This window comes from Triturus cristatus, chromosome 5_2 (assembly GCF_964204655.1).
Source record: "Triturus cristatus chromosome 5_2, aTriCri1.1, whole genome shotgun sequence".
Classification (NCBI taxonomy): Eukaryota; Metazoa; Chordata; class Amphibia; order Caudata; family Salamandridae; genus Triturus; species Triturus cristatus.
In genome coordinates, this window is record NC_140588.1 from 1,097,389,657 (window position 1) to 1,097,406,028 (window position 16,372).

Sequence of the window (16,372 nt, forward strand, 5' to 3'; positions counted from 1 at the left end):
TCGTAGGCCGAGAAGGCACGAGGAGAAGACCGCCGCCCATGTGTGACATCATGGTGGCCGGGTCCCCGGTGAGTGCTCTCATTGACACGGGGGCGTCGGTGAACGTCATGGACAGCTGCCAGTATGAGAGGTTGTCGCCACGCCCACCCCTGAGACCCTCCAAAGCCCAGATTTTCACGTACGACAGTGACCGGCCACTGTCTCTGCGAGGGGTGATCGACGTCGAAGTCGTCAGCGAAGGCCGGAAGTTGGCCACGACATTCCACGTGGCGGAAGGCAAGAGGGGCACCCTGCTGAGCTGCCACACCGCCGAAGATCTGGCGCTGGTATTCTTCGCAAATCAGGTGCACGAGCTACATGCAAGGGAGATACTGAAGGACTTTCCGATGCTGTTTCAAGGTCTAGGGTGCCTACGCGGAAAGCAGTTCAGACTACACGTGGACCCGACGGTCCGGCCCATGGCGCTGCGTCACCGGAGAATACCATTCCTCCTGCGACCACAGGTAGAAGAGGAGTTGCAAAAATTGGAAGACCTGGGGGTGATTGAGAAGGTATCGGGTCCGACCCCGTGGGTGTCCCCCCTGGTCGTGGCGCCCAAACCCAAGCAACCAGGCGCCATCCGACTCTGTGTAGACATGCGCCTCCCGAACAAGGCGGTCAAGCGCGAAAGACACCTCACGCCCACCATGGACGATATTGTGGCCGACCTCAACGGCGCACAGTGGTTTACGAAATTGGACCTCAACGCGGGGTACCACCAGCTTGAGCTCCACCCCGACAGCCGCAACATTACCACCTTCTCCACCCACGTTGGCCTGCGGAGGTATAAGCGGCTGAGCTTCGGAATCTCGTCAGCGGCCGAAGTTTTCCAAAACACCATTCGGGAGACTCTCTCAGGTCTCCAGGGAGTCATCAACCTGAGTGACGACATTCTAGTGTTCTCACGAACTCTGGAAGAACACCATCGACATCTGCGCGACACGCTGCAGCGGCTGGCGGATAGTGGACTCACCCTTCACGAGGCCAAGTGCTCCTTCTACCAGGAGTCGGTCGAATTCTTCGGCTACATCTTCTCGAGGGAAGGCCTGAGAGTGGATCCGAAGAAGGCGGCAGCGATCCGCGCTGCCCAGAGGCCCACATCTGCCACCGAGGTCAGGAGCTTCCTGGGAATGGCAACCTACTGCGGGCGGTTCATTCCCAATCTGGCGTCCCTGTCGGAGCCGCTCCGGCTTCTCACGAAGAGTGGGCATCCGTGGACCTGGACGGCCAAGGAAGATATGGCGTTCCAAGCGGTCAAGGACGCGCTGATCGATGACAAGGTGATGGCGTACTTCAGGCCCCACCGGCGGACAGAGGTGGTGGTGGACGCGAGCCCCGTGGGGCTGGGCGCAGTCCTGATGCAGGAGACGGAGGCGAAGGAATGGGTCCCGACCGCGTATGCCAGCAGGGCTCTGACGGCTACGGAGATGAGGTACGCGCAGATCGAGCGCGAGGCGCTGGCCATCAAGTGGGCCTGCCAGCATTTCCATCTCTACCTGTATGGGCACGACTTTCGGGTGGTCACCGACCACAAGCCCCTGGTTCCGCTCTTCGCTGGCACTGCGAGGCTAGGGCCCCCGAGGATCGAGAGATGGGCGGTCCAGTTACAAGCGTACCGATTTGAGGTCGTGTTCCGACCAGGAGCCAGCAACCCGGCGGACTTCCTGTCCCGCCACCCGGAGCCGGCGCGCCCTGATCAGGCGGAGGAGGCGGAGACGGAGGAGTTCGTCCGCCTAGTGTCGCAAGCCGCGTGCCCGGTGGCACTCACGTTGGAAGACATCGGCAAAGCCACGGAACTGGACGACTGCCTCGTGAAGGTGAAGCGCACGCTGGCGACCCACCACTGGCGGAACTTCCTGGATGGAGTGCAGGCCCTCACCGAAGAGGAGAAAGTGTATCGACAGCAGGTGTGGAACGCGCGGAGTGAACTCAGCGAGGGGCCGCACGGGGTGGTCCTGCGAGGAGCAACCCTCGTCATTCCGATGAGTCTCCAAGGAGAGGTGGTCAGGTTGGCACATCAAGGGCATCAAGGCATCTCCAAGACCAAGGCAAGGCTGCGGAGCAAGGTGTGGTTCCCGCGGATGGACGCGCTGGTTGAGGAAGCCATCCGCAGCTGTCACTCGTGCAACATCACGGGGGGGGAACCGACGCCTCACCCAGTGATCACGGAGGAACCCTGTCTGGAACCCTGGTCCAAGCTGAGTATAGACTTTGGTTCGTTCCCGGATGGGCGACACACCTTAGTGGTGGTGGACTCACACTCCAAGTTCCCGGTGGTGGAAGTAGTGTCATCGACGGCGTTCAGCCAGGTGCGAGCGGCGCTAGATCGCATATTTGCCATGATGGGTCTGCCAGAGGAAGTCCGATCGGACAACGGGCCCCCGTTCCAAGGGCGAGAGTTCCATGAATACCTTGCGGCTCGAGGGGTCAGACACAGGAAAATTACCCCGCAGTGGCCCCAGGCGAATGGGGAAGTGGAGCGTTTCATGCGCACGATGAACCGGGCGCTGAGAATTGGAGTCGAGCAAGGAGAAGATGCGGATCAGTGCCTCTCGCAGTTCCTAAGTGCCTACCGGCGGACCCCCCACTGTACAACCAGGTGTGCGCCAGCGCACCTTCTGTTCAAGAAGGCCCCCAGGGACAATATCCCGGCGAGTCATGTGTGGCTGCCCACGCCGCTAGACCAAGAGGCGGCGCAAGGAAGACGGCGGGCCTCCAACGAGAAAGCCAGTCTGAAGAGGAGAGCCCGGGGAAGGAGTCTCCAGGTGGGAGACAGGGTCATCCTGAAGGACCGGTACCCGAATTGGAAGTATCGCACCCCATTCGAACCGGAGGTGTGGGAAGTGACCGGGGTGCGCGGCACCATGGTGGCCGCCAGGAGAGGGACGCGGACGGTAACGCGAAATGTGTCTTGGTTCAAACGAATAACATCTGGCGTCCCCGAGACCGACCAGGAGGAGGAAGAGCTTGAGGCCCCGGAGGGGGGCGGCTCACCAGGATTGCCGGCAAGCCCGTCACAGAACGCACCCCCACTGCCCGGGGCGAACGAGAGAGAAGGCGGGGCCCCCGCCGAGGCCGAGGCGCCAAATGGCCGAGGAGATGTTCCACGGAGTCGGCCGTATGGACTTCGGCCAAACCCGGCCCCTAGTAAGAGACTGAGAGACTTTGCGTGGCGTGCGCAAGAACTGAACTGTCCAGCGAGAAATGATCTCTGTATCTGAAAGATTGGAGGGATGTGGTAACAGAGCCACCCGGCCCGTTCCATCACGCCGTTCACGCATCCACGCACCCGGAGGGCGGGCACGCCCGACGGTATAAATAAAGGGGCGCGAGACCGCTCGAGGTCTTCGGCCCACACAGTAACCCCATGCTGTCGTGTCCTTATTTATCCCATGCCCCTAGGCCTCCCCTACCCCCACGTGCCACCAAAGAACTCCACAGGTTGCATCGGAAGGCTCAGAAGCCACCCTTGGGACACCCTCTTGACTTGCGGCAGTGCAAAGTCAAGCGGGTGTTACTTTGTGTTACTTTCAGATACGTTGCAGTGAAGTCCTGGTTTGTGTGGGATAGTAAATCCCTTCCACGCGCTGTGCCAAGTGTGCTTCACAGAACAGACACACACCCAGGGCAAAGCATTAGTAGATCGGGGCATTTGTTTGTAGCCTTAAAAAGGGGGCGGGCAGTGGGGAACAGGGTGGCGACCGGCAGCCCAGGTGCAGGTGTCGGCACTCTTTATGGCGGGCTTTGAATGCGGATGGATACATTTCTCTGTCAATATCCCTAGTTGGAAGAGTTGTGCTAATGAAAACGATCGCATTCCCCAGAATGTCCGGCACAGAAATATCCAAAATCTTCTTTGTGTCGCGTGAAGCTGACGTCAGCTTAGCCAGGTGAAATAAAACTCAGCGTGTGAGCAAGTGCCGCGAATCATCATTTGATTGGGGGTTGGACGTGGCAGACATGTTTGCATGCGACATTGCAGTCTGTGCTTGATTCTTTAAAGAAATAACTGGCAGGGCCCAATATATTTTTCGGGAGCCCATATCAGCTGCCACCATCCACTGCCCCGGGCAGAGCTGCGAAATGCCAGTAGTACCACCCGACTCCGGCACAGGGGACAATGTGGTCTACTCCAGGTCGCCCGAAGAGACTGGCGCTCTGATGTCACTTGTTTAACTTTATAATGAATTGTAGAAGCTGTCGATGTTTAGGAGATGAAGGCAGATGCCAAGTCCAGGCAAACATGGGCAGAAATTAGGCGTTGCACGCAGCCCACGTAGCACTTACACACAACTTGTTAGAAGCCTCACCAGACCCAACAGACATGGGCCATGGGGAGGAGGGCAAACGGAAGATGTTTGCAAGCTGGGGTCTCTGCAACCACTAAAATAAGCATCGGAATCATACCTGCCGAGCTTTCATACTGCTTATGTGTGACATTTTCATTATTTCAGTGCAATTATGAGTGACATTCAATGACTATGAGTGACACTTTCTCGCGAGCAAAATCAAGCAATGAAGATGAGGGAAACATATAAATATCAGAAATGACACCTATTTGAGCAACGAGAAACTCTAAGAAGCTCTTAAAACTGCTGCAAAGCACCAGAAATGGATGAGCACTAGGATGTGAGAGGCCCCAGAGCAGAGCGGGAGCCAGCCTCACTGGCGCTGAACTCAGTGACTGCAATGCAGAGCTCAGCTCAGCCACTGTAAAACCTCATGGGTGGCACGTCAGCTCAGCCACTGTAAAACCTGACGGGTGGCACGTCAGCTCAGCCACTGTAAAACCTGACGGGTGGCACGTCAGCTCAGCCACTGTAAAACCTGACGGGTGGTATGTCAGCTCAGCCACTGTAAAACCTGACGGGTGGCACGTCAGCTCAGCCACTGTAAAACCTGACGGGTGGTATGTCAGCTCAGCCACTGTAAAACCTGACGGGTGGCACGTCAGCTCAGCCACTGTAAAACCTGATGGGTGGCACGTCAGCTCAGCCACTGTAAAACCTGACGGGTGGCACGTGACAGCGATGGTTTTACTCAAACCTTGCAATTCTGAAATTAATTCGCAAGACAATGGTTGTGGTTGGGATCAAAGAGTCCCCTGTGCTCACGCTTTGTCACATGTTCCCAACTGCAAGCCACACAGACACACACACACGTGCACACATCTTACCCAATCGCTCTATTCTTCTTCATGCATACACTTCGCAATCAGAATAAAACAACTTCATCAGCTCACTACTTTATACTCCACCAGTATAAAAATTCACCATCCACTACCAGGAGTCTCCCTAGAGATATTTTGGGAATCGCTGTCCTCCATTACTCTGTGGTGAGTGCGGCTGCGAGATACCGAGTCGGCGTATGAAGCCACCAATTCATTTTTTTCAAATCATCTGGTAGTGACCAGATGTTACTGGTGCAAGTGTCAGAATAGCTGTGAGTGAAAGTAAGTATCCAGGGGTGAATGCTAGTGCCAGGGCAGATGTCAGTGCCACTGTGAGAGAGACTAATAATGCCAGACCAAGTGTGAGTGCATGTGAGAGCTGAAGTGGAAGTACAGGTACAAGTGACAGTGAAGGTGAGAGTGAGCTCACTGGTGATAGTTCCAGCTGTGTGGGTGAGGTGCAAATGAGATTGCTGTGCTTCTTCCATTGCAGGTGTGAGGAAGGGTACTGGTGTGTGGCAGTGAGGTGTGGGTGAGGCTGCTGATAAAAGTATACCAGTGGTTTTATGATTGCATATGTGAGTGAGTTAAATTCACTTACTTATCTCCCCATTGACTCAGTAAGTTACATATAAGGATCCATTCTCTCATCGACACGCTCACTCATGCGGTCATCCATGCACTCTTATCTTCTTCACCCAGTGATCTGCTCATGCACGTCGTCATCACTTCGTGCATTCGCCAGTTCCATGATCCATGCATTCTTCTATTCATCCATTAATCTAAGTATCACTCATGTATATTCAATCACTTATCCATGCACACAGCCACCCTTTCATTCATTCCTGCACTCACACACACTCGTACCTCATCTACTCCTCCAAACATTCAACAATCCATTCAACCTTCTATTAATGGCGTGCTCATGTATACATCTATGCAGACGCATTAATAGATTCTCACCAAAATTCACACATTCCCCCAAAGACCCTCACATGCACCAACTCGCCATCAATGAAAACACCTTTGATAAAAAAGGCAGACGTACGGTGTTTATTGATTATTCCAATCGTCATTTGGTAATCAGTGCGACCGCCCTCCATTTGGGTCATTTTGAAGTGCTTCTTGTTCAGTCAAAGGTCTGTTGTTCCATCTAGCGCAGTTTTTGTAGAGGGCGAGCAAGCAGAATATTCACCACTCATCACAGTAGTTATCTACCAAACTGCTGACTGGCTTTGAGGGCACAGAGTGGAGAGCAGGGTGACGGAGACCACGCAGCGTACATTCCTCAAAACCACCCTTCTGTCCGAGAGCGGCACTCTGACCGCAGACGCCCCAGCATGAAGAAAGCTGCTAGGTCTCCTGCTCCAGTTACGGTCAGCATGACTCGATGACTCGTGGGTGGGGGCGGTTGCGTGGTGACAGGGTCACGAAGGGGGGGTTCATTTAAAATTAGAGAAACTTACCTTCGTCGGCCAGTCCCACGTCGTCTCTGCTCCTCTCCTGCTCTAACAGGAAGCAGTTAGCATCCCTCCCCTCCCCTGAGCCAATCACAAACCTGCAACGGCAGCGTTGTGATTGGTCGGGATGCCGACCAGCCAGGCGCCTATGGGGAGGCCATTTTCTCCACGTAGGCTGCATGCATCCTACATGGAGAAAAGGCAGAGTGCGCATGACAGTCAGCGCCCTCAGCAGTGGGCAAGCCACTCCTCCCCTGCCCTAGAGCAGCCCTGCCCACCCGCCTGCCTCCACCCAAGCACTTCTGCTTTCTCGCAGTGCTAGAAGCAGAAACATAAAATGGTAGTTTTACCATTTTATGTTTCTGCTTCTCGCACCGAGAGAGAGCAGTGGGGCGACGCTCCTCCGCCCTAGTGGAGGAGCCGCCCCTGTCCTGCTCCCAGTATGAGGCTGGGGAAGAGAAGCGGCTTCTTTGTTATCAGTCCAGCATCCAGCAATGCAGCTCACACACTGAAATGAGATACAATGGAACCGTCAGTGAGCACACATTACAGGTGCCTTGCCTCACCACAAAGCAGCACTCGAATACCTTTGGGTCGAGTTTGCGCTATTCATAAAACTGCTCAAGACATAGTGGGCCAACACTGCACAGCAGGATATTGACACAAGGCCGGACAAATAAAGGTGCTGGCCGGAGCCAAACTGTCTGCTCGGCCCGGAACATTTAAAAGACCTTAAGGTACACTCACTCGAAGAGGCGGGCTTGGATTGATGTGTGTGATAGTTAAGCATTGAGGGCCTGCCCCGGCGCCTACAGAGTTTGTTCACCATTGATGATGTGTGAAGGCTTAAACAGGAGCAAGTCACCAATGTATTTTGAGTCAGAGCAGATTCTCGTCTGCCCAGTATGGCACACTCACCACCATCCTCCTGGGTGTGATAGAGGGGCCCTATAATGCATGACTAATGCCTTTCAGTGCGGTGATGCAAATACCAGCGCTAAAATGCATTAGTCTAACCCCCTGTGCGTGTTACTTGGCAGGGCTGTCTCAGAATGTGGTGGGAGACTCTCGGAAGAATGGGCTGGCACAAGGACCTGACACAACAAACCCTGCTTTGGCCTGGAACAAGTCTGCCAAATGTCAGCACTGGGCAAGGTCACAAGTAATTATCTATGCCCCTGAAGCAGTCCCACAGCTTAGTACAAGGGGTTGGGAAGCAGATATAGGTGCGATGGAGGATGACGTAGGGCAGACAGCTCACACCCAAGTAAATAGAAATCTCAGTAGAGCACAGATTCATGGGATTTAAATACTTACACCGCATATATTGTCCCAGAGACGACATCTGGAGCGTGGAGGTAGAATCCTCTCTCCTGCCTTAGATGGGATGAAGAGAGGGGGGAGCGACTGCTGACGCTCTAAGGATGCTGCGATAACGTGGTTGGCATCCTGTGAAAACCGCAAATTGTGAAATCAAATGTTCAAGATGAGGTAGACAAAAAATTCTTTTACATCACAATTGGCCTTGGACTAATAATTTACAAAAATAAATCTGCACAATTGTGGATAGCAAAGGAGGCACCAAACTATGCAAAACAGAAAGTAGAATTCTACAAAATGTGTATGAACAAAAAGTTTGCCCCCACAAACATGACCACACCTGGAGAAAATGGCAAAAGTGCTATGTGAATGATGCTCTACCCCCTTGACATGTGGTCATGGGTTTAAGCCTGCAACAGTTGCTATGATGTTTTGTTGTGCTGTTAAGGAGCATAGTCTGTCATGTGTGTTGTGAGGATGTGTTTCTTCAAAGCCATGTTTTCTGTTGCATCTTTCTTTCCTCTGGTATGTTTCTATTAATAAAAATGTCAATAAAAATATTCTATGAAAAAGGACAAAGTTCCCTTGATGCTTGGGTTATCAGAAGTGTCCGAAATTGTTGAATATTTTGGATATGATTATGATTTTCCAGAGCTGAGTTTGATCCTTGTTCTTGAGGTCCTTGGCATGTTGGCCTCAATGGCTTTGTGCATCCAGTGGTGTCACACGTCAGTGGTGAATGAGGTCCGCTCAGTAGAGACTCAGGAGTAGGTGTCTCCAACCTTGTAGTGGTCCATCCTTGAGTCCTCCGCAGTCACACGCCATTAATACTGTGGAGCCTTCCTCTTTTGGAGGGAGTGCTCATTTGGCGAAGATGACCATAAGAGATTCTTGGCCAGTATCAGATCAACACATGCACATCAGTTTGCTAGAGTTAAGCAGTCCACTGAGACCTGAAGGATGCTAATTTCCTCCAACTCAGGGGCATTGTGCAAGTTATTCCAGTCAACAAAATTGCCATCCATTATAACAACCAAAAAGGTGCTGCGGGACCTTGGTGTAGGAAGGTGGAATCTGACTACATGGTTGCCCCCACTTTTTTCCTGGTGTTTTGATGGTTTTTGACTTAGTTTGGCTGGTAAGCTACTATTCAGATCCCCAGCCTATCTGCTTTCTCTAATACATTGATTGCATGTACTTTAGGTACACCACAGATTGGATCCTGAGGTACCCTTTTGAGTCCCTAGTATATGGTATACTATGTACCCAGGGCATAGGGACCCCAGAGGCCTACCAGGGGCTCAAGCATGTATTATGCCACCCCTGGACACCCACCCAAAATGACACCACAGGTCTACTACTGCAGCCTGGGTAAGGTGGTGCCTGCACCCCTTACTGAGGTATAGGTTCACTATACCTCACCTATCACAGCACATACACGCCCATCAGTCACTCCTATGGCAGGCCTTAACAATCCTGAAGGCAAAGTGCTTGGTTATATGTGAGAGGGTGCCCAGGCATGAGCTGAGCTCCTCTGCAGCCTTCGGAATCTCTTCTCCGGGGTTGTCAGTGGTGCAGCCTGACCATATACTCTTAAGTGCATTATATCTTATACGGTTAATGCTAACTTTGGACTGGCTGCACGGAAACATGTCGTGTTTGTTGTCAAGCACCTTGGAATCATACCCCCACATCTTACCTGCCACCTTACCTGCAGAATGGAAACACGCAATGGTTCTTCCTCTTTTGAAGAAACCAAATACGGATCCAGCTCAGCCTCCCCACAGGACTACCTGCAAATTAGCATATCAAGGCATTGAGCTTCAAAGAGTCGACCAACTTTGGTATGCAAATCTGGCTTCCCTCACAAGAGAGGATGCTGACCCTCCCTTGTCCTTGGACCATTTCGCACCTGGACAGGCAGGAAGAGAGGTGTGTTCAACTCCATGCTAGTTCCACCCCTAAAGTGGGCTTCCTGAAGTGAATACAAAAATCAAAAGTTTGCCATCTTTTTGATGTCATACTGTAAAGACAGGTCTCAGGCAGTGATTAGTAGAAGATGTTTATTAAGAAATAAACATATGAATAAACCCACCAGTGCGGATGACAGAGCCCCTCCAGCACCAGTCAGCGCAGAACAGATAATGCCCAACAACATTCTCATATGTAACTTAGCAACATAGAATGCACTAACACTAGAATAGTGACATATACGGATTCCATAAAGGAGAGCACTAACAAAATGGATAATACACAACATGTTCCTCTTCTTTTTTTTTTTTTAACAAGACACAAGAAAACAAAAACAAATAAAAAAAAATAAATCACTTCAAAACAAAATTTTCAAATTTCTTGGGTAATTTAACCACCCTTTTCAAAGAGACATCAGATATAGCATTTTCAGAAACGATCTCCTCAGAAGAAGAGACAATGTGAAAATTAGAGGCAACATCAGTATGAGAATTAACAACAGGATTTGGAGCCAGACGTGGTTTTGGGGGCAGCCACACTTCGCGGCCACATCGCTTTCCACCCGGAGACGGGGTGCATTAATACGGAGCACAGCTGATATTTGAGAGCATTAACCTTGCATATACCTGCCCCCCCCCCCCGTCGCTGTACTGTATGACCTGGAATTATCGTCATACTTGACTTTCTGCTTATAAGACAGTGTTCAGCCGTGAACAAGTCGCATGTACAATAGTACTAGAGGCGACGAAACACGTGTTGGCTTGGGAACCACTGTGAAGAGTGTGAAATCAATTTTGAAAAAAAAGAATATTAAACTGAAGAAACTAACAAGAAAGAGACGAAAATTCATTTTGTGTTACATGCTTATTTGCAATACAATCTTTGTTAACTTTATTTCTGCGTGTGCTTGGGTACCCCCATCATTGTTGATTTTGTGTTGTTTTCACCACAACTGTCTAGGGAGGCTGGTGGTTCTCCCCTACCCTTTAGCACCGTTACTGATTTGGAACCTCAAAGATACCGGGTGTATTCACCATAAGCGCCTATTACCTATTATAAATACCACTGCACAGTACGTAAACATATATTTTTGTATTTGGTTCTATGTATGTCATCATGGTATGCTTTATTTTTTAAGACAGCTTCATCCAAATTTTCTTTCACCTTATCTATTGTTTTCTCAAAATTCTTATCAACAGACAACTCAAAAGAAGGCGAAACAAGTGTACAACTTCCTCTTCCTCGCATCAAATAATAAGGAGAGACTCCAGTCACATAGTGCGGCGTGGTATGATATGACCAAAGCTTCTCTTTAAGAAAATCAAAGACATTCTTCTTACTCTCCAAAGCACACTGAATGCCATCTTTAATAAATCTGTTAGCCCTCTCCACTTGACCATTTGCCTGAGGACAATATAAAGGAGCTCTCTCAGCTCGAATGCCACATTTTGTAAGAAAATAAACCATTCTAGATGAAATGAACTGAACTCCATTGTCTGACATGAGTAACTTGGGAAAACCTTTTTCTAAAAAGTTGATCACTTCATCAGGGTTAGGATTCTCAACGAAAGTGTGATAAATCCATTTTGAAAAATTATCAATTAAAACAATAAGAAATCTGTGTTGTCTGCCTAAAATATCATAAGGACCTGAAAAGTCAATAGATACCTTCTGCCAAGGTCCTTTAGGAATTTCTTGTAAACCAACAGGCTCACATGGAGCTTTGCAATGTTTATCTGAACGCACACATACAGCACAAGCATCAACATATTTGTCAACTGAAGCATCCATACCAGGCCACCAGTAATGTTGTCTAAGAGATATCTTAGTCCCAGAAACACCAGTATGACCATGATGAGATAATTAAATAAGCTTAGACCTGAGACCCATAGGAGGAACAAACACATTGTGTCTAACTAGAAACCCATTCTCAATACCGAGTTCACTAGATACTTGTGCAAAACTGTGTAACCCTGCCTCAAGATTCCTGGTAGGAGGCCATCCTTGGACAAGAAACTTTTTGACTTTGTTAAGCAAAATATCCTCTTCATAAAATTTGATCCAATCTGCTTCAGAAACCTTACCCTCACAACCGTTTAACACGTCCACCAAAGCAACCACACATTCATGGTGATCAACATAGGAATCTTCATTCACATCTTTAGCTGGCAATCTAGATAAACAATCTGCAGTAATGTTCTTTCCTCCGGAAATATGCTGAATTTCAAAATTAAATTCTTCCAATCTGGCAATAAGTCTAATAAGTCGTGAAGAAGCATTACCAGAACGCACAGCATCCATCATAAACACTAAAGGTTTATGATCCGTAACTAACTTAAAAGATTTTCCCCATACATTTTTTTAAACCTTTCAACAGCCCACACACAGGCAAGCGCCTCTCTTTCAATCGTACTGTAATGTAGTTCAGAACCTCTCAATGTTCTGGAAATAAAAGAAATAGTTATTTCTTTGCCATCCACAAATTGGGTAAAAACAGCCCCTAAACCAATAGAACTGGCATCAACAGTTACAACAGAATCACCATTTACAAAAGCATTGTCATGCTCTTCTGACCATACAAAGATACACCTTTCCTAAGCAATTGCCTCAATGGTTCAACTACCAGGGCATACCCCTGTACAAATCTGGCATAATACTCTCCAAGTCCTAAAAAGGACCTCAAAGAATCTTTGTCATATGGCTTAATAGCATTGTTGAGAGCACTAATCAAATCAACCTTAGGAGAAATACCCTCCCCTGAAATTTTGTGTCCTAAATAATCAATTTCTTTCACAAAAAATTTACATTTTTCTTTGCTGACAGTCATGCCTCTGTCTTCTAATTTGGTGAGAACTTTATCTAATATGGAGCCATGCTCCTCATGAGACTTAGCAAATATTAGGACCTCATCCTGAAAGGCTTGTTCACCTACAAGATCTTGAAATAACACATCAACTAACTTTTGAAAAACACTGGCAGCGGAAGCTAGCCCGATAGGTATTCGCAAAAACCTATACACTCCAAAAGGAGTTACAAAGGCTGTCAAATCTTTAGACTCTTCAGCCAGAATTACTTGATGGTATACCGACTTAAGATTGATAATGGAAAAGTATTTAGCATTATTGACAGCCATGAGTAATTCCTGAATACTCGGGAGAGGATGACTGTCAATAATTATGTTCTTATTGAGTGACCTTAAGTCAATACACAGCCTCAACTCGCCATTCTTTTTAAGTGCGATCACGATAGCCGAAATCCATTCTGAGCTATTGGTGGTTTCAATTATGCCCTCAGAACATAGATTATCCAGATGCTCTTTAAGATTTTGACGAACTCCTAATGGTACCATGCGTACTTTGTGCTGTACAGGTATGGCACCTTTCTTTAATTTGATGTGATGAGTAAAACCTTTCACATGACCAACTTTATCTGCAAAGACAGCATTGTGTTTTGTTAGAATGATATCAGTATTAAAATCTTGAGTTGTAATTTGATTTGCAGAAATGTCACGTAATCTAATAGGAGTATCAGTACCTGGACATAACATTATTCCTAACTTGCCCAGATCGTACCATCAAAAAATGTTTTTACCATTGACTGCTATGTAGATTTTCGTGAAAATACAGCGTCCCTGAAAATTTTGATTCTCCTCAAAGAAACCCAACATTTCAATATCAAAATTGCCAAACGCTTTAGGGTTGACATCCGTGACTTTAAGTTGTGTACCTGTCCACTTTTCTTCAAAAGTAACGTCAGAAAGCACAGTAATAGGAGAGCCAGAATCAGCCATCACTTCCAATGTGACATCACCGATATGGACTTCGCCTAAAGGTGCTTTGAAATTAACATCAATCATATTAACATTAAACATAGGATCATACAAAGTAATGATCATTGGTCACATCATTAACAGAATTTACACTTACCCTGTTGCTATTTGCACTAGAACTACTCCTTACATTTTTGCAAACAGTTTGAAAATGAACAACCTTTTTGCACTTAGTGCATCTTCTCCTGATGGCCGGGAATTCTGTGTTATTGGCAAGATGAAATTTGGATCCACACCTATAACAACAAGGTTTACTAGACCTGGACACATTGTTAGATTTAAACACTTTTTTACCAACTTGAATTGCACACACCGGATTGTTAACAGAACTCTCCTCAGAAGATAGTACTTTAGATGATTGTATAGATCTTTCACTACCTTTGACAATATCTATAATTTAATTTAGTGTAGGATTACGACAAGCTAGCAACCTTTCCTTATTTTTTTAGATTCGCAATTAAATACGAACTGATCCCTAATGCAAATATCAACACTGGGTCCAAAGTCCCAATTGGCAGCAAGGACCCTTAATGCCGCAACGTATTGTTCCACTGTTTCGTCAGCAAACTGTTTCCTCTTATTAAAGGCATGACATTCAATTAAGATATTAGGTTCTTCAGTAAACTGTTTTTCTAATCTAGCAACAGATTCTTTGAAAATATCCCAAGAATCACCTGCTCCCACTGGTGCTGCAATAGGAGGCACGTTTTCAAAAACTTCAATAGCAGATGATCCTAAATAAGTAAATAAGAGGGCATGTCTTCTTTCAGCTGAAAACTTTGTACCATCAATAGCTCCAATATAGTTTTCAAATGTTTTGCACCATTTCTTCCAAATTAATGTGGGATTTCCTGGTACACTAAAAAATATTGATGGTTGATTGCAGACTTGGGAAGAAGCCATGGTAATAAGGTAATGCAAAGTAAATAGTAAGAAAGTAAGATTTCACTGAGCAGGAAAACAAAACTTTGAATATGAACGTTAATTAATAAGTGTGCACATCAAGAAAAAAATTATAATGATGTGCTAAAACAAAGTGTGCACATCACTGGTGAAGATACGCGTTAAAAACAAAGTGTGCGTATCACTGGTAATGAAGAACTTAAACAATAAAAGTGCACTCCAGCATAAATCATTAAAAGTAAATCGTTTCTGTCGAAATGTGCACTTCAAATAGTAAATACCTTGAGTGAAGTCTGGGGAAAACAATCTGAATAGAATAACCTGGCACCCAGTTATATTGCTGCTAAGAACCCGATCCTGACGGAATAAGATGATTACTTAACGTTGTAAATGCTGACAAGCTGTTGCCGATGAATCAAACCAACTCAAAATGGCCGCCACGTACAACGTCACACGACGTACGCGCTGTCTATTGGCAGTGGGTCTTGTTTTCTCAGCGTAAGAAGTCTAAGTATGATGATCGTAGAAGTGGCGCGGGGACCATGGAGGCTTGAGCAGAGAGGACTCCAACTGTCAACCGTTACCACCAATAACTCAAGGTAAGAAAAATTACCTGTTTCAAAGGTAATCCTTTCCGAAATAAGCAGCGCTTTACTTGGAAGAATTCAGCAATATCGGGAAGGTTTCATGTCGATATCATTTCCCTTAAAAAAAACAAATTCAGAAAAAAAAATACGGACGTGCTGAGGGAAATCTCGGGTCCTTCCTTCACGGTGGGTGATCCCAGTCGTCGCCAATGTAAAGACGGGTCTCAGGCGGTGATTAGTAGAAGATGTTTATTAAGAAATAAACATGTGAATAAACCCACCAGTGCGGATGACAGAGCCCCTCCAGCACCGGTCAGTGCCCAACAATATTCTCATATGTAACTTAGCAACATAGAATGCATTAACACTAGAATAATGACATATACTTAGGCATTTGGGGGCAGGGTTATGCCCACTTCCTACAGGAGTGTGAGTGACTGCTGTAGAAATCCTGACGTCTCAAGACATCTTTGCACCCGTCACCCCTGGCTCAATTGAACGTGGGCTGAAGGTGTCCCCACATCCCCGAGCATCATGAGACCTGAGCCCCCCTCTTGGTTCAGCCTGACTGGTTTTCAACTTCAAGCCTACAGCAACCGAGTCACAAGAAAAACAGAATACAAAAGTGAAAAATGAAGAAAAGAGGGCAGGGTAGAAATACCCTGAGCCCCTAGGCCTGCTCAGGGGGTCCCACAAGTAGCCCCAGGGCCAAAAATTGGCCGAATTTGCGCTGGGTGCGCGAATCCGGCAGAGACATTTTTTTAAAAATAAAGCACGAGTGTCACAAATACATCCAGGTAAAATGCTACATGGTAACAGCTAAGTGTGCCCGGGGCAGTGCCATGGAGGTGAGGCGGGCTTCTTTGCCCAGAGCTGAGCTACAGCCCCCCTTCCACACACACACACACTTTTGTACACACGGACTAGGATACCACGAGACTCCCCCTCTACCAGCTCAGATACCCTTGCAGGTGTGCATGAGGAGTCAAGCCGATATCCCACCGTGGGCCTCTAGGCGCTAAGAACAATTTCCGTCTGACTAGAGAAGCATAGAAAACATTGCCTCGAATACTCCCGCGCAACGTCACGTCCT

At 47.7% G+C, this 16,372-nt stretch overlaps 1 protein-coding gene across 1 annotated transcript in view; it reads left to right on the forward strand.

Annotated features, from left to right (window-relative positions):
• The window catches only part of LOC146829757 (uncharacterized), a 224,399-nt gene extending 213,018 nt beyond the window's left edge, over positions 1-11,381 (forward strand). The window contains exon 12 of the mRNA XM_085606721.1: positions 11,160-11,381. The gene's annotated coding sequence lies outside the window, so the exon portion shown is untranslated. The remainder of the gene's footprint in view (positions 1-11,159) is intronic.
• Positions 11,382-16,372: the final 4,991 nt, after the last annotated feature.